Raw genomic sequence first — 26,270 nt, forward strand, 5'->3', positions numbered from 1 at the left:
ATGCTGTTTTGTATGATGCAGCCCTAGCGGCTTGATTACTTCTCAAATAGTGATGCGTAATAAATGTATGAGCTCTAATAGAAGTAGCGCTATACCGCATGGGTGCGACAAAAGCGCAAGTTGTTTAAATAGCTAAAAATTCCCTTTCCATGGAAAGTGAACGGGATTAAAGAAAGGCGTTTTCTTGCCTTACAGTCTTGTTCCTCGTCCCAAATTTAAAACGCGTACCACGCTTGCCCTTCCCGGGTTTTACACTAACTAAGTGTAAATCTACACGAGTTCTTGTCCATTCCAAAGCACAAATAATCGCAACTTTTCAGCACACTGAAACTTCTGGTACAATTGACCCTCCTTAATCAAAACATCACCACTGGTGAGTAAGATCCGTCTATCGGCAGTTCCATTTACTGAGAGATTTAGCTGAAAGTTACCAAAGATGCTCCTTTGCAACTGGCCGATACTTTATTGCCAACATTAGGTAATAGGTTTATAATATCTGATTACCAAGCTTGTTCTTAAAAAGTTCTTCAAAAGCTGCCGACTTGAGCGAGCAGTATAACACGTAACTACAAGAAGAAAAATATTAGCTGATATATAGCCGTTTTACTATATATTTATAATAATTTTATTACATATATAGCCGTGTTCAAAAAGCAACTGATCTCGAAGTCATCAATAACTGACATTTGTCTCCAATGTGAGGTAACTGAGAGTTAAATATTTCCAATACAAAGAAAGTACACCAGCCTCTATCCCGGTAGAGTCAAAGTAACCACGGCCACCCGCAGCATCAACAAAACCCGTCTTGTGAAAACGTAGAGAACTGACCGGAAAACATTCAAAATCAGGAAAGGTACGGACAGCTATGCTTAATGCGATGCCGTTGAGACTGGTTGCTTAATTTCATCCTGGGTAAATAATTTTAGTCCCATTACCCCAAGTTGTTAAAGAAATGTGGTCTTCCGTTACGTACTTTTTTTCCCATTCTCCTAATAAACAGCCAACCCAACAGACTACTGGTGTTCTGCTTAAGTCGCAATTCCATTTAAAAGGCTTTCATTTACTGAGATTGTACTGTATTTTAGAGCTCAAAATTAAAACGAAGAATGAAACTGGAGACAGGCATAACCTCTGATATGTAAACAGAGTTATAAACATTGAACGTCTAGAAATGCAGTTTGCCATAAAGTAATCCCCCCAAAAGACTCGCTATCCGTCTAATCACGTTTGATGTATGCGCCATGAAGACAGCATATCCTTGAGGAAAACCTAATAAATCAGGTGATACCACAGATTTCGCGACCCACTTAATGGTCAAGAGAGCATGACACTAACGTTCCGGGTAGCCTCGATGGGCACTTAAATGGCCACTACGCAAACTCTGATTGCGTTTCGACGGGGAATGACTTTGTAATTGCACCGTTGCTAAACTTGTTAAGAAAACAATTTCGTTTGCTAGGACAGTAGAATAGCAGTGGCCATACTTGATTGTGTGCTGATAAAACCTTTTCAACTTACGTGCTTCTTGGTATACATATTAGCTTTGTTTTCGATTTTTTTCTTAGTACATTCGTGTGTTTTAGGTTTGTGCCTGCTACCGGTGTAAGGCTTGCTGTTGGTGTTTAGAGTATACATTTCTTTTTTTTTTAGTTATCGCTTGCTACAATAGCACAACCCAATGTCCTTAGGCTCGATAATTCCAAACGGTGGACAGTCCTTACACGAGAAATTGAAATTCATAGTCGTATATTTAGAAAATTACAATAATTCCGTTTAAGTAGGTATTTACAGATATGCGTCGTAAATAAGAAGTTGTAGAGGTCACTTAAGAAAACGTATTTACTTGGAGCAAATATATTCTCAGGATGATACCAATTGGGATATATTCATTCCCAACGTGCACAACGAAAAACATTACCGTTACGATTGTCTCTATGGCTCAATGCATAAAACAGCGTTATGTTAAAAAAAATATGCGGCATTTTTATCACAAGTTGGACAACGCATATCTCCCAACCACTTCCATGCTAAGAATTAGGTCCAAGTGCATATGCTGGGTTATCTCAACGGCTACAATTAATTTATTGAAATATGTGCAGTAAAGCAAATATTTAACAACTTCAGAAGTCTTTCCTTTTTGAAGTGAGCTAAATAGTGAAAGCAAAACGAAGCCGAAAATTTTTGCATTCAAAACTGCACCTTCATGTGCTTCGAACGGAGCGCCAGGTATATCAAAATGAGTCTAAGCTGAGAGGACGTGTAAGAAAAGCATGTTTAAAACCAAATGCGAGCCACCTCTTTCGCCTGTGGGAATCAATATGTGACGAATTCACTTATCTAATTGGCACACTTCCAAGGTACCGCGCGACTACGCCGGTGGCATGACGTCTGCTATGAGAGTTCCTGCGTGAGCACGTTTCTAGTATAGCTTGTCTTAGTATATAGTTTGCGATGCCGCCACTGGCCATGATTACGTCGGCTATGAAGAAGTTCGCGACATTTGGTAACTTAGGCAGGATCCTCCGAAGGTGCACTCACCGACAAAATATTAAGCACGAAAGCACCTTGCCGGGCTATGCGGTGAGTATGTACGTAAATAAATATGCTCAGGCGCAGACGCGACAGGAAGAGTGGCGTTATATCGTCTGCTAAAAATTTGTCCATAGTGTCAGTTATGCGCTGTACTGGATTTGGTGTGCTGAAACCCCTGTGTTTTTTTTTTTTTTTACATCCGGCCCGCAAACGCAAACTTGGATTTGGGTTTGTTTACCGCAGAGAAATCTGAGCCGGGAGTTATCCGCAATTGTGAAAAAAGAGCATCTTGGGTTATATTGAGCATATAAGTAAACTAAAATATTTGGACGTCAGCGCCTCGTGTGCTGAGTAGATGTCTTTGTATCAGCTCACCGACCGCACTTTATTGTGAAATGACGGAATGCCACTTGACACAAATCTATGGCCTTTTTGCTGCATAGACTGCTATTTGGCAGTAGATCGATTTGACATCGTTTCGGTGTGTTTCCTCTGCATTCAACTTTCATTTGTAGCTCAATGAACGGTATCATTGTCCCCCTTAAGCAATAAGGCTTCTTGCGAATTTGAAGGGCGAATAAGTAAAGTAATCTACGTTTTGAGAAACAAAATTGGAACCATGCACAACTAGAGAAATAGCCTGAAAAAAGAAATACTTTCAGGTTGTGTTTAGAAAGGGGCAGTAAGCAGTTTCTCAAGGGCTGTTTTTTTTTCACATCTTCTATAAAATGAGTAAGTATGCCTTACGATGAAGCAAGCTTCTGGTCTCCTCTGCTTATTGTGTTTCAAAACAATTTCAGCAAGGAGTTACAAGCCAAAAAAAAAAGCGACCGACCAAGAACGTACATTTATCACTGCGTTTATCCTAACACAACATTGCACGTATGGTTTCCACGACGTGGATCAAAATGTCACTTGTCCTTTCACTGTACCGCTTGAAATGCCGAGCGGGTGGCTCTAAGAGCAATCGCAGAATCAGTTATGTACAAAAGGGCAGTGTGATTCACAAACTAAATAAAACCACAGGTACTGTAACCTATTCGGCTTCAATCATTATTTGGGAACTCGTAAGCCCAAACACCCCACGTGAACGCATAAACGACCATGTGCATGTCTTCGGCCTCTAGTGTGGTCCCCTGTTAAATATAACCGAGGAAATGGAAAAAGAGAAGAAAATATAGCACGGTCAGCCACTGTAAAACCGGCTTTCTACCCTGCGCTGTGATAAGTGGTAAGGAGAATTAACGAAGGTGGATAAAATACAAGGCAAAATTAAAACGAAAATAGGACTACACATAAAAATCACCCAATAAAAACTATTTGGTGCGCACTATATGTAAAAAAGAACATGGTTGTTCAAATTAGCAGCTCACTCTTTTCATATGTTGAAGTACTCATTACTGATTCAAATATATGGAAATGCTGAAAGAAACAATTGATTGGCACAAAACTTCGACAAAGAGCAGCGCTGGGTTAAAAAGGCAATGTTGCCGTGAAGACGCAACCAACAAGCGAGCATTGGCGTAGGAGCACTGGAAAGCCCGCTCGACAAACTAGCAGAGAGTTGTTTAAGGCTGGTGAAAGAAATGCAAGTGAAAAATTAAGATGGGAAAGCTGAAGTTTGCGTCTAATAAGCTTGCGGAACATCACCCTTGAACTCACAGAGCAGAACGTTTTCGGACCTGAGAGCCTGCATTAGATGAGGCGTACTGTTGGATTTGTTAAATATCTCTTGGATTAATAAACCTTTCACAAATCTACCAAAGGATATTAGTGTGATTAGAGCGATGCGTATAATATATGGTAACGTGCAATAATTTCGTTACGCGCGATGTTATTCAAAATGGCAGGAAGCGTTGTAGAGTTCCATTTGGTTGCAGGAAGAACAGGGAACGCAAGTGCTACAGATTTAATAAATTTGGAATAACGGATGACACTGTAAAGCAAGCTGATGCAAACCTTCGCTGACGCTTAATTGTTGTTGAAAGAAACGATTATTTTTTAATTATTCGAACACTGTACCAAATTTTCCTACCGGCATGCGTTAATGTTCCCTCTATTGCACCTGCTGCTGTGATTCCGCAATAATATTTCATTATTATTTATGCAGCGTTAATTCATGCCAGATATATTTTGGCACATTCCCGGAGCGTCTATTACATCTACTTCAAGAAAGACACGAAGCATTTGCGTACAGACAGACGCGTCTATTAGGGGCGCCTTTAACGTAAAGCTTATGGTGGCGTTTTAATTCCATATTTATTTCGCTCGTATTGGCAATGTCCTAGAGACTTCTTCGAAAAAAAGAAGATAAAATGAGTAAAACGCACCAACCCATCATTCCCAAAATGACGACTATGTGTAATCCTTATATTTATATTACTCCGTCTCTGCAATCACACTGAGTTGCTCGTTAAAACTCAGTTCATTGCATCAGGCTATCACAACATTCACAGATCGATATTTTAGTACAAATGGCCTGCAGAAAAACACCCCAGCCATGCTTTCTTCCCGCGTGACTGGCTGCTTCGTGGGAAGACGTTCAGTTTGCCCCGCCACAAGCGCATACAGCTTGCAGATGCTTCCGTTTGCGCCTTTCTGAGGGGACCTGCTCGGTGTGCCGGACCAGAAGAGCAGCGGATGCGGCGTTCTCGGCATTGAGGTGAGTCACATACAGACCAACCATTGTGCAGTCAGCAGAGCGTTCTATCGGAGTGAGCGCGAGAGGAACGGAAAGCGAAGGGAAAAGTTGGTAAAATAAAAATAAAAATGTATTTTCAGTTCCAACCTAAAGAACCGTAAGACCTAAAAAATCATAGAAAATGAAACTCAACTAGGCAAACAAAATTGTATTAGGGAAACGTGCCGGAAACCAAACCTATAAATTCCGCCGTTTCCGCGGTAACCGTGTTCTCGCAAAAAGGAAACAGTCGCTGAAAGGCAAGTGGCAGACGTGCTCGATAAAACCAATGGCAAGCAGCGGGTTGAAATGGCGCGCGGGTGTCATTGTATTCGTTCAACTTTGTCTGACTTTATTTTGCTTTCTTCGGAATTTTATTCGTGTGCAGCTCCGAATTCTTGTTCTGGTGTGTTCAGGCGTGACCCTCATTCTGACTTTGGTCCCAAACAGGCAGAAAGGATAGCAACCTTCTGATTCATTTATTTATTTTTTGCCACCACCAACTGATGAGGTTATAAGTCGGTCTCTCGCCTTCAACAACGAAAACTTCGCTGTTTTGTGGCTGTTCCCTTTTTCATTGCCGACTCTTGCATTCAGTCTCTCCGCCTCTAAGGTCGGAGCGTAGACAGCTTTGAAGGTAACAACGTAGCGTGATTATCAATATATCTTCTTACAAAAAAAAAGAGCCTGTTCTGCGGCCAGGGCTACATTCTTTATTTTGACAATATATTTGTTGTCCATGGAGTAGGGCAAAATATTATCTGTTCACCAAGATAGTTTACGGGAAAATGTCTTTCATTGCTATGCGATTTAGTTGAAAAAAAATCTTCCACCATATGCTCTCAAGCAGAAATATTTTTCCTGTCTGTTTTTAGAAAGGGCTACCGAATTCTGAAGTGCTTCTCAATTCGCAATTGATGTCATTCCGCAGACTTTCTGCCACAATAACGGCTGCATCAAGCAAGGAATAGAAGCGTATAGCAATAAATTTTGGAATGAAATGTATTCATGGCCTACACATGTACGCAATGTGCGCATTTCTCGCGAATAGAAAGAAGCGTCTAGTGAAATAGAGCTTGAATATACCAGACGTTTTCTTTTTAAGATCATAGATACTTTTTAAAGATGAAGTGTGGTCGACATGCGTTTGAGCTGTATGAATCGAATAGGCAGACATTAGTTACACGAGAATTCGAAGCGCGCATTTGACTACTTAAAAAAACATATATTATTTGACGTTTTTAAGCCCTTTATTGTCGGCACATATCACAATTTACGAGTTGTGGCCGGTGAGTTCCAAAGGGGTATTCACTTCGAACGAACTTTCAGGACAACACGTACCCGTTTCGAGACGTTCATTGCCAAAGTGTGCGACGGAATACATTGGCGTTCAAGTTACTTTTGTGCTTCAATGCATAAAACGGCAGCTTGTTAAAAAAAGTGGATCAATACTGCATCTTTCGCTCAAGTTTGACGGCACATATGCCGAAACCCGTGGGGCCCTTAGAAGTCATAGTAAGTGGATTTGTCTTGCAAGGTCGCTGGCTAGAATTCATAAACTATAACGTTTGTCGAAAAACACAAAAATATAATTTTGAGAATATGTTGATTACACATAATTAATACTGCACCCTAAAATCTGAGAGATTCAGAAACCACTTTATTCAAAGGCAGAACACTTAGGTGGCGGATATTCGCCTGCATGTTGTATTCCGCAGCTAAAGAGGTAAATGACAAGCAATGCGTGAAGGAAAGCTAGCAGACTAAAAAAAAAATAAATTGAGGGAAGAGATATGTACATATTGCGACCTAGTCAGAAGAATACGAAATTTTGACCTGCGAGTCACATGTATGTGGCGTGTTCTGCCCATTTCCTGTCACACAAGGGAAACTTCCCAATGTAACGAGATAAATGAAAGTTCACTGATGAAAGTGGTAGAATGCGTTGCAGGCCTAGGTTACAGATCGCAAATTAAGTTACACGAGGAAAGCGTTGACGATTAAATACCAAACGAGTACCTATAAAAGCACCTACGCTAGTTTTTCGGAAAATATGCACGCAAAATATAGTGAGCCTGCAATTGCTAAAGCGTGATACATTTAGAGCGCACTGCGAGGCGTGGTATCTGGGTAAGCTTTAACACGCTCGCCATTGTGTATCCCCATCGCTCGAACATCGTCCCCATTGCCACGAGTCGAAACGTTTCTATTTTATTTCACGCTCTATTTCTTTTACGAGACACGTGTGAACACGCTTTCCTTTGTTTGCCACTACCCTTTCGTTTGCCGCCGAGCAGTTGCGTGGCGTTTCATGTGACGAAAGAGGAGCTACGCCGGATAAAAAGGATACCTCGTCCCTCGGGGCCTTTTTGTCCTTCACGCTTCTCCGCTTATCTTGCCCACTTTTTTTTCTTTCGCGTCATTGTCTCGTGTTATAGAACGAGCTTCCCGGAACAAGCCACTGGCTTCAATCCCTGTCTTCCGTTGGCTCGGCTACGCGCTCCTTACACGTGTCGACCCGTGGGCGCGGCGAAAAACAAGTGCTCCCTCAGGGCGCACACTGCCGAGGACAATGGAGTCCACAGAGCGTTCGCGTTTCACTCTGTTTTCGTCGCGTTCGCGGGTCTTTGTGATTAAATCGGTTGTTTACCGAACCTCTTTATAGAGTTTTTTTTTTCATTTCTTTTCCTATTAGCGGTGATGCATTTATTCTTTGTGACTTTTATGAGAACTCACCAAGCTGGAATGAAGAAGTGCTAGCAGGCAATTGCTCGAGTGCACGTTAAAGAAACCGAGATGGTCGAAATTGAGACCTAGCCCTTCATATTGAGACTCTTAAAGCCCCTGCGTGAGTTTCGGACTTCAAGCAGCAAGGATTGCCATTCAATCAATCATATCTCACCTCGCTCTACATTGCTTTATAGTGAACGCCAACCAGTGACACTAAGGTGTGCGCCCAACTTGGGTTCAAAGAGGTCCACTAAAAGCGCATACCTATGGGAAACGCCGACGTTTTCAGACTACAATGCATTCACGAGTGGTATACATTTACAGACTGCACTATGTTCGAAATCGGCCCATGAAGACGGCTATGTAATTGTGACAGAAAACTGCTCTGAAGACGCTAAGAATGTTTCGCGTTGAAAGACTGAGCAGCACTTTCTTAAAAGCGAGCATCTGCTCATTGCTGACGGGTGTTGCGATCTCCTCCAGCCATGTGCAATTGCTTTAGAAAATAGCAGCAGTTATTCCATTAGAACATAGTATGCTTCAAGTATGATATCCAGGGGGTGACGACAAAATGCCTTTTGGGGCGTGAAGAACGGATTGCAAATTAGCGAGGGCTGAATGGGTGTTATGGACGCTACTTGCGTTACAGCTATGAGGGTAAGCTAGCGGTGAGTATAGAGAAATAACTTTCTTTGCTTTTAACCCCTAATTCTCACAGTTCTTAATCCTCGTAAGTCTAACACTCTGAGCTTAACACGATCTGCCACGACCTACCGCTCTTCTGAGTACTATGGTTAGGCAATCTATTTCTTCTTACCCCTATCTCGGCTTTCACAACACTTCAGATCTTAACTGGAAATTACACATTACCAGTATATTTAACAATGCTAACCAAATGCTAGGCTACCTTTGTCGTAGTTTCTTTTCATCTCCTTCTGATGCAATATTACTCTACAAAATTCTTGTCAGAAGCAAACTTGAATGGAGCGACCATTGTATCGTTTTCATTTTCTAATCAACTTGCGACTGTACTTAAACTTGATCAGAATAACGGTGCAAGATTTCTCACTAACAATTAGTTCCGCACAGATAGAGTCAAAGTCAACAATTGTGCTCTCGAGTTGGCTTCACTTGCATCTTGCCGCAACATCTCTAATACTTTCTTCGCCTCAGGTAATCTATTACCATATCCCACAGGTGAAACAAGATTTAGTGTTCACTCCTACTTATATTTCTTTAAGCACTGATCATCGCAATGATGTTGCTATTACGCCTATCGCACAAGGCGTTGGTCCTACCCATTTATACCACTAAATAGCTTATAAGGAAGCGCATGCGACAACTGTACCATTTTAACTAACGCTGAAATTATTAATGCGAATGGCGAAAAAACGAGAATAAATACAAAGAAACCTTGCCATCAGAAGTGACTGCTTGTTTACTACAATAAAACAGTATTATTCATACACCATACTTCCATCGAGTGCGTGCGTCCACCAAAAACACGTTACCTTCAATCAATTCTAGTCCTCCGTTTTGCTGAGGAATATAAGTTCTAAATTTGCCCGGCTACAATGCAATGAGTCGCATTTGCTAGTATTCGGCAATACTTAAATTTGGTGACGACCCTGCTGTGTCCTCGAAAATGAATCACTTTGAGAAACCCGGCGCAGGTATTTGTTGTATTCGCCTGTGTTTTTTTAATGGCTATGCTGCTGGTGCACAAAAAGCATAGCATAAAATTTTGACCTCTTTATCTTTTCCTGCGCTAGAGCGCAGTATTACAAGCTACACATGATATTTTGAATGCATTTCGCATGATTCCTCAACATCTGTGCTTTTAATACATGCTTCATCGAATACAGATTTGTCCAAACCATAAGGAAGCTAGTCTGAAACGCGCCTCATCAAACTGCTTAGACACAAAAGTCAATGTACAGCATCGCGATCGAAAATATACGTTGCGCAGTCTCTATACGATCTAACATGCTTGAACCTTGTGCTGACGATCGACCCTGGGTGACATTTATGACGACTTGCGTTGTCGCTCATTGACGTGTTCAAGGCCGGCGACATATATGTGCCTGGATAGCTATCATATTGCAACGTGCTGGAACATTGGGGAAGTACACGTTTTGGAACAGCTTAAAAACCACAAGCCCATTCCGACTAAAGATTAGGTGAGGTGAGCGGGCGGCAACGACCGCACTATAGCCGTGAAGATTCCCAGTGGTATACGGCAGCACGTACGGAGGCCTGCTGGTGAGGGCGGGTGGTGCGAGAGGGGGTGGGGGGGCAGGGCACGGTCGCCTCATTGATCTCCCCGCTTTGGCTGCACAAGGCACGGCTTTGAAAGCCGGGTTTCGAAGGTGACACGCATCGCAGGCCATGCGGCGCCACCATGACGACAACATGCGCCGGCGTGGCGGCGGTGGTTGTCACAGTGGGTGAACCCTTCCACGAACTGGCCTGCGAGGGCGCCCTTGTTCGTTGTTCTACCGCCAACCTGTTCGTGTTTTGCTTTCGCAACTCCTCTTCTTCCCTAGAAATTTTGCTTCGCGCTCGCACTCATCTTTTCTCTTTCGCTTGTTGTCCCGTTCGGATGTTTCGGCCTTGTACCCTTTTAGGACCTGCTTTCGCAAACTTCTATAGGCTGCTTTTATTTCTTATTCTCGGACTCCGAGAATGAATGTGTGGCGCACGGACGTTTCTTAAATTATTGGCTCCAAAGGAGCGGCACGTGCCCAGACATGTGCACTTTAAATGTACGCACCAAGGGCGCGGAAAGCTACAACAAAAAGCTATAGATAGGTCAATGAAAGCACGTATGTAAGCCATTACCTTTGCAAACTTGTTTTACTGCTTTGAGTCTCGTGTCGCCAATTACTTTAGCCTCAGGAGCGATCTATAGCAATATATCGTGCCTACGCAATGGTTGCTCGACCATCGCCATACGACTACATAGCGGCCGACACTTTCGTGCATGTCGTTGACTTATGCGCGAATACCGATACGCGCATTTTTATTCTAACAGTGCTATGGATGATTTCTTCCCTCGTTTTCTGAAACAAGATTGCATTTCGCCATTGTTCGCCTAGAAACAAATAATAATATCGCATTTTTGGTCCGTACTACGCAGTTTTCTATTTAGCGCCACTGTTATCCTGCGACTGAATTTAGAAAGAAAAATACTTCTTTTGAAACGCCTCCTTGCCATTGGCTGGCGACATTCACTAGTGAGGTGCCGAGCATCAGCATTGGTTGGATCTTCCTCCTGAGGACAATTCAAGCGTAAGCACGTTTTGTGAAGACGGGTTCTGGTTATTCTGTATTTTAATTGCGCGCAAATATAAAAACAACTATTCACCTCTCTAGCTCTCTAGGCAACTCGCTTTTTCGATGGTGACGCTCAGGCACAACGAGGATTTCTCTAACTTCTTTGGCAAGCTGCTCTAGGAAAGTTGCCGAATATCTGATTTGGCAATTTAAACACAAATAAAAGCACCATATTGCTGCAAAAGCTGCACTGTAACTATGAAGGGAAAATGGCTATACTTTTTATACTGTTAGAACAAAATTGAGCATCGCTGTATTCATTATTAACCGCAGTGTGACAGAAAGAAAACGCACACAAACGAGCTCAGCACGTATTGCGCTGCCTCTCGACTGAAAACTACTAGGCGTGCGTGTGTGTTTCATATTGACACCAAGAATTGAGTAATAAATACGAAAACACACAGTACTGATACTTTTTTACACGCATATGTGACTTTGCTGATGTTTATTAACTTTCCGCCGTGTATGTATATGAAACATTCCTGTATGAATAAACAAGCAGACGATAGCCTGTCCCTGTATTGCGTTTCTGATGCACTCTAAAAATTTTCACACCCTTATGGGTGTAATGTGGGTGTATTCATCTTTTCACCCTTGTAAACACCCTTGAAACACCCTTTTTTAACGAAAAAGGATGTTCAACAAGAAAACACCCTTGGAACACCCCAGTCTTTCTAATTTACACCCTAATTATAAGGGAGTAAGTGAACAAGCTTACAGTATATGATGAATGAACATTGCCAGTTAAGGCGTTGATATTGGCTGTACATGAAACGCGCGCTACCTGCGCTTGAATCAGGTAGCTGGAATGATTAGATCGGGGCACCTAGGCAGCAGCGCACTGGCTCCGAACAGTGGTCAAAAATGAAGTTTCCCACGAATGTTGATATTGAACGGATGACACTAACGCGCAGACTTTGCATAGCCAGATATATGCAAAAGGCTTCATATGATCAATAGCAAAATATTTACAATGCTATCACTGAATACTTAAAGGTGTGCAACCAGTTAGACTGGGAATGGTTAGGAGTGAGGGCTAACGGTAAATAGCTCACCAACTTACGGTTCGTAGATGACATTGGCATACTCAGCAACACTGCAGACTATTTGCAACAAACGTTTGAGGAACATGTCGAAGAAAGTGTAAGTCTGACGGAGAGTTAGTATGCAGAAGAGAAAAGTAATGTTCCGCAGCGTGGCGAGAGAACGAATGTCATGGTCGGCAGTCAGCCTCTAGAACCTGCGCAGAAATACGTTTATTGAGCTTAATTACTCGCAGGGGCCTCTGATCAAGGAAATTAACAAAAATAAAACATTAGCTGGAGAGCTTACGGCAGGCATTACTAAATCATGACCAGGGAGCTTACTGCTTACCATTGCTTTCTACCGTTACTAACGTATGGGGCCGAAACTTGGAAGTTACCAAAGAAGCTTGGGAAGACGTTGAGGACCGCGCAACGAACGATGGAATGAAAATTATTAGGCATGATGATAATAGACTGGAAGACAGCGATGTGGATTAGAGAGCAAACGGGAATAGCTGATATACTGGTTGACATTATGAGGAAGAAGTCGTGCTGGGCAGACATTGCAATGCGTAAGGGAGAGAACTGCTGGTCTATTGGAGTTGCAAAATGAGTGCTAAGGGAAGGAAAGCACAGTCGAGGACGGCAGAGAATAATGTGGACGTGATGGAATGGGGAAACTTGAAAACACGTGGAACCAGTTAGCACAAGACAGGGGTATTGGAGATCGCTGGAGAAGCTTTCGTCCTGCGATGGACGTCAAAATAAGCTGATGATGATGATAATGTGACGACATCCATGCTAGCTTCGCGGCATGTATTTCATGTTATGTCATGCATGCGTGTCATGCACGTTCTGATAGCTCGATTTCCGCCGATTTCGGGGGGGGGGGGGGGGGCGCTAGTAGCTGCGTAGCCAAGTGGGGCACACCGGGCACTTGTAACGCTCACTAAAAGTAAAATTTTTGCTGCTATGGCAATGGCCCCGCTCCTTCCCCATCCACGGTCAATTGGGACCCCCCCCCCTCACACGAAAAAATTTTCTGGTTACGCCACTGTGGGGAGGGGGGTGTAAGATTGCTCTAGACCCCTCCCCCTAACTTGTCAACGGAAATGGGGGACGGGAGGGCAGCTGCCGCCGGGCCGCAAACCTTAGGCAGCCCAATTAACGGCTGCATTTCCCTTTGGACGTGAATACTGCATTAATGCCATTACACTGTAGGATTCGTGGCGGTTCGAGGGCATGCGACAATAAAAAAAAACACATACAGCCATCAGAAAGTCTTAGCTTGAGCAGATCTTTGGGAGCTGGGCAAGACTCTCACAAAAGAAAAAAAGCTTGGCACCCCTCTTACAGGCATTGTCAACTCTGGGTCCCACCGCTGACTGTACATTTCCGGTAAAAAAAATCACCCATGAACTCCTCTCGGATTTGTCTAAGTGTGCGTAAGCATTGTGACTCTTCCTCATCTACACGCAGTCCATGTCAATGTTATGAGACTTGATCCGACAAGTATAAGCGCCAGCGCTGCCGCGACACGGGCTGCTCTGGTCGGCAGCGCAAGCAAAGTACTGCAGGTGGCGGGGCCAGACGCGCTGGTGACGTTCCGTTCGTTTTGAGCCGTTATCGCTCTTTAGCCCTCCTCATCCGCGACGAACCATTATCAACCGTTCTCCGGCGGCGGCTGCTTGTGGCACGGCCGCGCGAACCGTATCTTGAAAGCGAACTGCATTGTGGACAGAGTGTGCCCACTGCTGAAAACTTCACGCGCTGTGTTCTCACCGTTTACTTCGCTTTGAAAACAGACGCGCGCACACCTATCTTGAAAGTGATCTGCGAAAAGCGCATAGTGCGGCACAAGCTGAAAGCTTCGTGAGCGCAGTGTTCTCGCCGCTTCGGTCGCGTTGAAGCCTTGAAGCGAGAGCTAGCACGAAGGTGAATTCACTCGCTGCTGCGGGTTCTATATTGAAAGATATCGTGCGGTACGGACTCACGGACGGATGGTTTTTCTTGTTGGGGAAGTATAGAAATGCTTACGTTATAAAAAAAAAATCGCAGGGTTCGCGAATTTCGCGATAAGAACCAACACCAACCTACTCCCCCACCCCCCGCTGAGCGATGCCGTCTTGATCGCCCCCTCCCAACCCCAGGAAAAGGGACACTACCTTTCTATCTCAGTTGAAGAAAGGATGATGAAGCGTTAACAACGACAATAACGGCATTTTCTAACGAGTTGTCTTATGGCCTCTGAGATTTGCGCGCGAAGCTGGCGCGCGCGAACCTGAGAGGCCATAATTGGCCGCTTAATAGCATAAAAAGACAAAGATAATGCCAAACGACACAACTAAAAATTAAAACAAAGAGCTGATCTTAGCTATACTGTTTGGGGAAAAGAAATAAAAAATTAGACAGCCGCAACACACGCCACTAAAGCCACCACCGCCGGCATAACGCGGAACCAGCTGTTGGCAACATTCATTCGCGCGTCATTGCTTCGTCCTCGTCGTCTCCGCAACGAGAGCCGCCATCTTCTCGCGCCTAACGTTTTGTATGGTTCTGTTCTCTGCAATCCGCGCACACAGCTCATCGGTGGTTGCACGTCTGCTCGGCGTCGCAATGCGGCCTGCGTCATTTTCTGGTGCTCGCGCAATCGGTGTGAAACATGTCGCATGTGAAATGTTTGATAGAAGTGCCTCACGTCCAAGTCAAGCCGCCGTACGGGTGTATGGCTGTGCGCCCCGTTCTCGGAAGCGTCGACGGGTTTCCGGCATGCGGATTTCGGGTACGTGCAAATGCGTTTCGCCCTCCTATTGAGCTCCGGAGCAAAGCGTGCAATATTTCATGTGAAAGATGCAGTGCCCGTGATCATGGTGTGAATTTCGAGCGGCAAACGAGAACTTTGGCACTTAGAGCACACCGCGGCTGCTAAGTCAGCGTGGAAATTGTTTTACGTTACCGTAATATGTTGCTGTCAGTCTAATCTGCGGCTTGTGGATAGCTAGCCCATTGGCGTTTGCTTGTGGCAGCGATAGGTGTATAAATGGAAGCGGTAATAATTTTCGAGAGCAGAGTTTTTTCGCTCGATGTTTGGTCGTGTTTATGGCGTTATGAAAGCTAGAAAACTAACTGGCTTTATCGTGCTTAGTTCCAACTCTAAGGGGCGTAACGTTGGCGCTGTATATGTTTGTTTTCGGTGTCACGAGTACCACTTTCATGCTTTTGTTGCATGAGAGTGGTAGCTGCTGCGTGCCGTCTGGGTAGAACACAATAAAAGCAATTTCCTCACTCATACGTATGCGATGTGAGGTAACAAAATTTCCAGCGTTTTATTCGGAGCGTAAATATCCAGTATAGCTTAGTAAGAAACTCAAATTCTGTGTTAGCTTAGTAGGCGTGAAACAAGTGAAACTCGCATTCCTTTTTGAATTGTTCGCCTAAACTGCACCGCCCCCAGATGCGTCATCGGGTATTTGACAGTAGCTTCGCTACGTGAGTTGTTTTATGCGCCTATATTGCCCGGTTAAATATCCTGTTCATTTATGCTGACGCTCGTTCATCTTGATTTTAAGCGGTTACTATCCCCGAGTACCGGACGATGCCAAACTTGTGAGGTGTAGCAAACGCGGGAAATTCAAAGTGGCGTGGCTGCAAGGCCCTGTTTTTACGTTTCTTGCATTCAAAGCCAACAGACACAGTATCACTGATTTATTTTCCATTTCTGCTGTACTTGATCAATCTAATGTGACAACTGCATCAGCTCTTTAATGTTCTCCATTTACTGTGTATTCAGCTTGGCTGCCACCTTCTCTTCAGAGGATGCCGCTGTGATAGCTCTTTCGTATAGCACATGCCTCTAGGCCCTTGTGTTTCAAGGGCTCCCGCGAGGCAGCAGTGCTCCAAGTAATTTTACCATTCTATATATTTTCTATTTTGCATCATTCTTCCACGATGGATTTTAATGTTAATAGTATTTGTCATTAGTCATCGCCATAATGTTATAGCACGTAGATTTTACGCACTTCATATCGACAATTTTTAGGCCAGTTTACAGCCAAGTCACATCTTCCATAATACATCGTCAACATTACCACTTGTCATGGCGCTCTTTGGCCAAACCTGGCCCTTGCGCCATAAAACACCACACATCATCATCATCAGCTTGGCTGCCAGAAAATGCTTGAATTTCTTTCAGTATCCAAGTGACGAAATATTTCACTGACGGCCGTGTGTGAAACACGCAAGATGACAAAACTGATAGCAAAATGATGAGATATTTCTTTTATAGCGTTTGGACTCTACTTTTGGTGAGGATGTCGATCGACCTTGGGCCTGGCGACAGCACAGCCGACATCGCCAAAGTGCAGCCTATCAGTTGAGTGCCCCCGAATGGACCATCAACACTGGAAAATGAAGCAGAGCCAGGTAGGGGCAATTTTTACTTTGGAACAGAATACTGACAGCTGCCTCTTTTTTTAAGAACTAAATAACATATTTACAAACCAATCCTTTCTCTTTGTGCAGCCTACATAGAATTGTTTTTTGCTTGTTATACAGACCTTCAGAAAGCAGTTCGGAACCCCTTTTTGCATGCACAAATAAATAAAGAGGAGTGCACTTTCTGAAGAAATTGATGCACTGAAATGTGCGTTCGACACACAGTGAGATGCAAAATAACCAACAACATTAAAGCGGTAAAAAAAATTTGAAACATGTTCTAACATCATAGCCCGCCTTGGCATACGGATCTAAATATAACAGCAACGGAGGTGCATGCAGAGAAGTGTTTGTAAATGTTTGCAAGATATGTACATTGTCTAAGAAATTGTTTTTATTTACTTGGAGCTTCTTGGTGCCATGGCAGTGCAGTAAAAGCTCAAAATGATGCCCCTGCTCCTAATAAAGCACTTTTAGATTTTAAAATTAAATTATGGGCTTTTACATCCCAAAACCTAAAGTTTTGGTAACCTGGCTTCTTTAATGTACACCTGAATCTAAGTGCATAAGCGGTATTGCATTTTACCCTCATTGGAGGGCAGCTGCCATGGCCTAGATTGAAGCTGGGACCAGCATGACTGAGTAGCATGGCATCATAGTAAGTGGGCTATTACACCAGGTCAAAATGAGAAATACTGCTTAGAACTACCAACTTCTTGGCTCACAAGCACTTTGCACTAAGTTAAAGGAGTATGTAGTACTGTCAGTGGCCGTTTATGTACCAATTTCTTTTTAACCTGACTCCATTATTAAAGTGCGAAGCTTCAATTAGTCAAAACCAGCCTAAATTACAGAACCAGCTCAAAACACGCACCATGTATAGCTGGATTTGGACATGAAAATGGAGTCAATTCATGTCGCCGAAAATGGCGGTGGCAGTCACACTATTTCATGCATTTTGCCTAAAACATAGTCAATAATAATTAATCAATTTCTAAGATATTCTTTTCAAAAAGTTTTTTTCAAGCATGAAAGGAGGAGCCAAATGGTGTTCAGGTGCACGAGCAGTTAGTTGCACTGCACTTCTTGCATGTGTTCACTGGCTTCTTTGTAGCTTGAAAGAAAAATTTGTTGCACCTATTGAGCAGTAGAAAGCTGGATTGGGAATTTTTCAGGATGCTCTACAATTTTCGCACTGACACTTTTGCTTTGAATATAATATTTGAGCAGTTAAGTAATCGTTACTAACTAATTAACTAATTAGAAGAAATGTAAGAATTGGTTTCACTTCCTCAAAACGATGGCAAACGACATTGCCTTGGTGCTGTCCAGCTACGTGGCACTTGTACATATTTAAAGCTTGCACATGTCATACAGACCACCTGGTAATTACAAGGCATATATAGAAGTGGCTAAGTTGTGTGAGCCAGCCATATGTAGCAAATCATGAGAAACAGCCATGTTTCTTTCACTTAAGGGCATGATAAGATTTACATGCTCGACAACTTGCATCAGTGTGTTCTAGGCCTGTTCGTAGTTTAGCTGCTACATAAACAATATTTCTCCACATGTAAGCTCATATGCATCTTTCAAGTATATTGCCCCGTGTGTCCAAAATAAACCATCCTCACGCTTCCTTCATTATGTATACATCTGTTGCTGTGCTAAATTTTTAACATGCAACTGCACGAATTTTCATCTAGTTTACATATTTCCTTGTTTGGTGGCTTTATTTCCGAACAAGTTGTTTTCGTTAAACCCTGTTGCACACAGCAGTACACAGCATTTCTGCCTAGAGTGGGAATTGTTTTTTTTTTCAGATTGACATAAATACACCTTGCCTGGGCAATGTAAGGCATTCTACATAACACGGCCCTGCAATAATGTTTCATATTGCATTCCAGCATCATACAGAACTGTTTACTTACCAGATTAGAATATGTATAAGTGTTGGAAGTAACAGAACTGGAAGAAGCCAGCAGATAATGAGGCCAAGGAAAGCATAGAGGAACATGTTTTAAGTTTTTTATATGAAGTATAGAAATGATGAATTCTAGGTAAGTGAAAGTGGATTAAAAGATATCCACCTCTTGGTGGGGAACGGACCCATAACCTTCACATTACGCATGTGATATACTAACCACTGTGGTACTACGGCCGTGTTCGAGCGTCGACAATCTGAGGGGCCATTGTGGACGGTTGAATGCTGCCTCGGTGGCACAGTGGTTAGTGCATCGCATGCCTAATGCAAAGGCTGTAGGTTCGTTCTCCCCCCCATGCCTGTTTTTTTTACCATTTTCATTTCCTTTTATCATTTCTACATTTAAATAGAAAATTACAAATAAGTTTCCACATGCCTTCCCTGGCATCTTCCAGCTGTGATTCAGAAAAATTTTGACCCTCAGTATCCGTTCTTCTCGTTTGGAAGAACAGGAGCTTCATTTTAAAAATAATGAATTCACCTTGTTCAGCATCTCAATGTGGTCTCAAATCTTATCACAGCATGTGTATTACTAAGTGAAGTTTTTGTTAAGATGATATAGCATGGGACCTAATTAGTAGCCTTTGTGTACAGTTATATGACTAGTCTAATAAATAGGAGGATTTTAAGAAGCACTTCTAACATGGTCTGAGCATGTGTTTAAAAAAACTAATCTAGCATGATTTCAGGCATAGCTGTTGCCCCTGAAAAATATTTGGATCATCTGCATTGGCATTGTTTTTAGAGAGCACCAATACTGCTTTGATAGAAGTAGCCTCGTGGAACATGAAGCATCGCTTCTTGCTTAGTCAAGGAAATATCTGCATATCTGACGTGCATGTGTCATATGCTCGAATGCTGTTTAAAGGCTGCTAATAAGAAAATTACTTCACTTGCCTTCCAGAGATTGCTTCAGTAGTCTATGCTACTCGATCATAAACAATTTACCAGAGTGAACTTTCATCACAGTTGGCTTTGCAATGTTTATGCAAACAATTGCCTACTGGACATGTGACTGCACTAAAACTTGGAATTAATGATCAGTAAGATTTATGGGACCAGCAAAACTTAGTTTATTACTCCAGAACAAAATGCGAGGCACTTCGGTTATTTCTGCCATAGAGTTTCTTACAGTAATTACTAGAAGGAACTCTGGCGCTGCAGTCGTACCACCATGGGAATGATGGGAAGCACATGGATTTATCTGATATTCGTGCTTGTGAATTCAGACGTTCTTGTGGCTTCGTATATTATACGCTGTATAAATCTTATTGTAAATTTCAGCGCAGTCTATACTCTTCGAAGTGCAGAAGACGGCGCCAACACGCACAATTGCTATTAATTGCAACGATTGAGCTTGTCCAGGTAGTCAAATCGAAGGGCACCAAGCGTCTCAAGGCACTAGTATGCCCGCAATAAATTCATCAGGGCGTTGCACTCGCTTGTCGTTACATGCCTCCGTTGCTTAATGGTTTCAATATCAGACTTCTGTTCTAGAGTTCCTGTGTTTGAATCCTGTTGTCGGACGATGTTAATGTTTATTTATTTATTACACAGTATATTGTTGAAAATGACTAGAATACAAAGTCACAAAGCCGTTTGAAGCCAAACAGACGAAGTTTAGGCAAATCCATGTACTTCGCACAATTTCCATGCTGGTACAGCCGTTCTTGTTTGATCTCCTGCGGACACTAACGTCAGAGTTCCCTCTAGTAATTATTGTATGAAACTCTGATTTCTGCGCCTCGCTCGTGCAGAAGCGGCACCACACCTGCTGCGTAAACATGCACTACCTTTCGGCCGAGTGCAGGGAATGCTGTGAACTCGCCATGTACATAGCCTGCACTAAGTAAAACAAATCACAACGTGCAGTTGCTACCACGTTGAACTGGTGGAATGAGTAGTGAAATGCAGTACCTCCTGAACTAGTTCAGAAAGTGCAGGTTAATCAAGTGGAGATTATATAGCAACAGAAGTTGAGTGATTCTGCATTACATTCACGAAATATACTTCATGATACTTTTCCATTTATTTCCTCAGTTATTAAGAATCCCTTTTGCATTGTTGGACAAAACTACTGAATGCCAACATATTTTCCAGCATTCACTGGTAGCAAACATGTCAAAACATATTCTAGTGTCTGGATTGCCGCTTTAGCTGTTAACCCCCAAGTTAATTCCGGAAAATGTACCAAATGTTTTACGTACTCAATTTTCGGTGTCATTTTCTTTCTAAAAATATATTACTTCATTGGTCTCTGGTTAGAAATAACACAAAAATAAGAGCTGCTCTTGGGCAGCTTTCCCTCAATGCCGACTGTAACTCATCTTTGACAACAAGAGCAGCATAACGTCGGGCAGAAAGAGTGTAACTAGTCATTGGCGATATTGGTACTACCTCCAGTCACTAGTGCAGCTTGTGATCAATGGTTAAAGGTTGCGACTTTGTTGCTGCCCAATTTTAATTCTGCAGCTGTTACACTTGGGTGTAGCATGTGTACGTACGTGTGCATGCATTAAAATGACTTCACGCTAGAGCAAAGCAACTACTGCAGAGAGGCATTAGTCATCTTTATATATTTGCTTTGTAAAGATGCACTAACTTTATCTTTTGCAATATAGACTTGGCGCTCATTGGCCAAAGATGCCCTTGTGCTACTAAAACCGACCAATTAATTCGCTTTTTGCAGTAGCAGGTACTTATTCCTTTTTCAGAATCGGTCTGCGAGTTCTAATTTGTTTTTCTTTAACTGTGCAATTCCCACTCACAGGACTGCATGTCATCTAAGGTGTTCCTCTTTCAATCAAGAATGTTGAGGTTGTGTTTGTGAAACTCGATTTCTTGCCTCAAACGAGCTTGTACAAACTGACCAAGCTGATAATTCTACCTGCTTATATAATAAATGTGTTGCGGTTATGAACCCTCATAATGAATGACACACAGTATAAAAATTTTATCTAATAAAACAATTTAATGAAAATTTTCATGTTTTTCGCATTTGTGTTCACTTCTCTACTCCTGTCCGTGTCCTGTCTGCATGCCTCCCCTCTTTTTTTGCATATTAAATATCGTATAAACTTAACCATGCTTTTTTACCACAATGCAGGGGGAAAAGGTTCCGGTAACACTGCATTCAGTATGGTGGCCCAGACGTGTATGCAAGCAACCTCCTTCATGTGGACCAAGAACTACTTGCAGTGTCTCACAGACTTCCATGCGAAGCCCTCAACATTCTCGTCTCAGTGGAATGGCTGATCATCTATCTGCGTGTCCATCACCAAGATGGCCAGTTGTAAAGCTCCTGTACCCGTTTAAGACAGCTCAATGATTTTTTTATTTAGTTTTCATGGTTAGCCGTAGAATCTTAACATTTTTGATGTTTCTAACGTTTTTACCTGGCCCAAAGTGGTGCAATAACTTTAAACCAGTGTAATGTATTTAAGTGATGCTCACTCTAATGCCTATCTGGTTTTGTTTGTGTTTAAGAAATTTGAATGTCTGATGAGGTAACAGCATTTAAACTTGTCATCGTGGCTCTTTCCAGTGAGCTGCTAGGAAATAAGATGCAAAATTTATCACACGCCAGTTGTAGCATTTTTGTTTTCAAGACTAAAATATACATGTTTCAAAAGATGGAAAGTGGGGAAAAAAGCCTCAAGAACATAATCATCCTAGGATTGTCATGTCCTTACAACTCTGCAATGGCTAATGCCTCATACATCTTGGGAGCACATTGGTCGCAATGCCTACAGGTATACTTGATAAGAGAATAGCTTGCACTCAGATTTTCCACGCAGTTGATGGCTGATAGCGTTTGTTTGTCGTCTTCATGTTACTACTATGTATTCAATAATCATTTACATGTGCTGCGGTTTTTTGCAGTCACACACACATATATATATATGTTTATGTATATATATATATATATATATATATATATATATATATATATATATACATATATATATATATATATATATATATATACATATATATATATATATATATATATATATATATATATATATATATATATATATATATATATATACATTCTTCGTTTCAATAAAAATTTAGTTGAGAGTTAGCGCTCATCCTGTCTGCTTCTAGTCTGTGTCCGTGTCACTTCGCGCTACAATCCAAGATCAGGTTACTGTACCAACTTGCGCAACTTTTTATCCTTGTGTTAAAGACACACTCAGACTTGTTCTTACTTATGTGACCGGTTATTTTTGTGCTTTATAATAAGATGCAGTGCTTTTCAAATGAAAACATGTGATAGTTTGTAGTGAGGTTATTTAAAAGAACTGTTCTGCTTAAAATTTAATTGAGCAAGCCTGTGCCATTATTCGGTGCTTATGTCTTTGTATTGGTATGGTTTTACTCATCTTCCTTTTTACTTTTAAAATGTGCAAACATTATTATGTAACCATTTCTCTTGAATGAAATAAATACTTCTGACATTTCGTCACAAATTTTACAATGATTTTGTTCAATTAGGTAACCTTAGACTAGCTGATTGTTATTCTGGTAGCTTAACTTACAATGCCTGTAGAATATTCAATGCAAGCACATGGTGAAAAATACACTAAGTTATTGGGTATAAGCAGGTCACTGTCAGTAAATGGAGCATACGTATATTTCAGAAAATAGTGCATGCTTACATATTGAACAGCATGCACAGCTACACATGCTGTTTTGTTCGTAAATGCTGAAAGATTATTCGACGTGGAAGCACTTTGTTCTTGGGATTTGAGTGCTACCTTTAAGTCATATATGTGAAGGTACTAGTAGAAGCATCCCGTGGAGATAAATGACAACTTTGATGAATAGAGGTATAAAATATGTGCTTAAAACAGCAAAAAACTGCTTGACAGGCAAACGTATGCTTCTGTAGTACTGCACTTGTTACCGTCGCCAATACATGCATTGCTTGCGGTCTATTGCATTCAATATGAGCTACAGCAGCGAGCTGCGGTGTCTTTCCCTCCTGGTCGAGCTGGTGTTGCGAAAATTTTTGACCAAGAAAAGTGGAGGTTTTTAATCATTTCTGAAATGCATGTAACTATGCTTTTGACTGTGTGCTGTTTCCACGGAGTTATAATTACTTGTGCACCAAGGTGCGGGAGATCCTGTGTCCTTAGTGCAGCGCGCATTGTTATTGCGCTCTGCATCCTGCCGGCAGTGTACTATCACTGCAGAGGAAGATTACGAAAGCATGGCGTGTGTGCCTTGCTGCAATGGCGAAACCTTAAATTGTTTGCCTGAAAGGGCCGCACGTTATGCTACCACATGACGGACCAGAAGCGCAATATGACGACGCCTCACAGATTCTGGCTCGTACTGAACAAGGTAGTATCATAGCTAAGGCTAGGCAGCATTCACAACAGCTAGTCTGCCCATTAACTACATGGCTGTAGTGAACGCTAAAATACTTGCAGGTATAACACCCTTTTGGAAGGATGTTGTCACATGCTACACCCATATTGAAAGGGTGGTTGTCTGTGTTACACCCCATATAGAAAGGGTGTTTGCTTTACACCCATAGGTGAGGTGACGACATATTAACACCCCTTCTTTTGTGGGGTGTTAATGTGCACCCTTTGCTTGGGGTGTAGCAATACACCCAAAAAGGGTGTCACCCATGGGACAAGCCATTTACACCCTTAAGGGTGTTAAAATTTTTAGAGTGTGGGTCATGAAGATGCGCCATTTTTATCCATAAGAAAAATCAATACGACAGTCGTGCATGCTCTGGTTAGAAACACCTTTTGATTATTAGTTGAATCGGAATCAGCCACGTTACCGAGGTGGGGCCCGCCTCCTCCCTCCCCCTGAAATTAAGGAACATACACCCCCCCCCCCCCCCTCTGCCCATGCCAGCACTCCTCACACACAGTTCTAAAGCACCTCCAAATCAATCTGAAGACTTCACAACTATTCGGCGGTCAACATTTTGCTACCTTTTTCACTCATTTTGGATGGCGGTAGTTATCGGCATCTCCTGGGGTGTTAAGGCCAGTTTTCTCATCGATTTGGTGCCAGCGCGATTAAGTCGAGCTGCGTTCAGTTCTCACTGTGTATTCAACGGCCACGCACATCGCTGTTGCTCCGTTAGTTCAACCTTCTTTGCTTGGCGTGATCCAGGGACCAAGAAGAGGATTTGGTTCGTAGTCAGCTTATCTGTACTCTCGTGGAACGGGTTGCGGCCGGAGAAAACGCCACTTGCGTTCAACTTTTCCTTTTGCTTCATTATTTCCTCCGGTGGGGCTCGCCGCAACGCTGGCAGATCCTCGGAACCGTACACCCCTGGTATCGGTTAGATAACGCGCAAAATAAAGTCATGAGAAACAGCGTGCATCATCTAACTCTGCAAAAACAGTTACACCCACAAGAAATGTTAATGGCACCCGTTACCTCGTCTGGTTTCTCCCTAATACTTCAGCATATTTCCACCGAAGTTGGCAACTGGAAACAACAGTCGCAAGAAGTGATCTCCTAAGGGGAGACAGCCAAAAAGTAAGTAAAAGTAATCATTAACAAATGTACCCGTTGTTTGTGAAAGATTTTATGGATAAACATCTTTTTATTTAAAAAGGAAAAAGGCCGCTAGAAGTGGAGAATGATTCCGTGTGTTTTGAATGACGCTTCTACAATTATCAGTCGAGCCTCCTGACAAAGACAGATATCTGCTGTGCTTAAGTGGATGTTTTTGTAACTTTCTGCAGTGAGTGCTGTACGACTAGAACCGCATCGTCCTGTGCTCTACGTGGTTGTACGGGACTGGCAGGCACGTATCTTTACGCAATTTCCTAAATAACAATACAAGTCGGTTTTGGCACTTAGCTTTGTAGAGCAGTAAACGATGGATCCAAAAGGACTGTAACTGCTCAGCAAATATATATTTCTCTAAAATTCTTTCAGAGCTAATTAAGACGAACGCAACCAGAAATTTCTATTTTACACTTTCGCTCGCTTAATTGTTCTTGGCAGTGTTCTTCCTGCGCTTCTTTCCTGCACGAGTCCATGTGATGTGGTTCCTCCTTTGCCAAGTAAAGGGGACGTGTATCTCAGAGGCATACCTGTGAGATGCACGTTATTTCATTTCTGTTGTCCTGGTTTACATGTCTTTATGGCGAACGGTGGGTGTTATTCACATTTGTACTAGTAAAATACAACCCCCCCCCCTTTTATTTGCACGGAAAAGTTACCTTGTGTTGGCCCTCCCCTTCTCCCACCTAAAAAAATTCTGAGTACATGCCTTATCAGAACGATGCTACATCCTTCTAAGTCAAAGTGACAAGCGCCTGGGCTAACGCAACTTTCTTCGTGCTCCATAATGCGAAACTTCATGAGAATTATCATTTTATCCTTGTTGTTACGAATGCCAATGGCAGTTGCCACTTGGAACATACGGACGCCGGCGCGCAAATCACAATGCTGGCCTAAACGACCATATCATCCTTCCTTTTTTGTTATTCTTTATTGCTGCATAACCTTACAAGTAAGCTACTTTCCCATAGGTGTGCAGTTAAACAAACACACAAACAAC

The 26,270-nt window shown here is 42.4% G+C and overlaps 1 protein-coding gene and 1 long non-coding RNA gene across 2 annotated transcripts in view; one reads left to right on the plus strand and one right to left on the minus strand.

The window, feature by feature from the left end:
- Positions 1–26,270, minus strand: part of LOC135903084 (nephrin-like) — a 342,159-nt gene that overhangs the window by 139,393 nt on the left and 176,496 nt on the right. The gene's annotated exons all lie outside the window — the stretch shown is intronic.
- Positions 14,825–22,539, plus strand: LOC135903083 (uncharacterized). The gene is made up of 3 exons (XR_010564710.2): positions 14,825–15,085; positions 16,589–16,725; positions 21,825–22,539. It is a non-coding gene; the product is annotated as an uncharacterized lncRNA (long non-coding RNA).

This window comes from Dermacentor albipictus, chromosome 1, assembly GCF_038994185.2.
Source record: "Dermacentor albipictus isolate Rhodes 1998 colony chromosome 1, USDA_Dalb.pri_finalv2, whole genome shotgun sequence".
NCBI classification, from domain to species: domain Eukaryota; kingdom Metazoa; phylum Arthropoda; class Arachnida; order Ixodida; family Ixodidae; genus Dermacentor; species Dermacentor albipictus.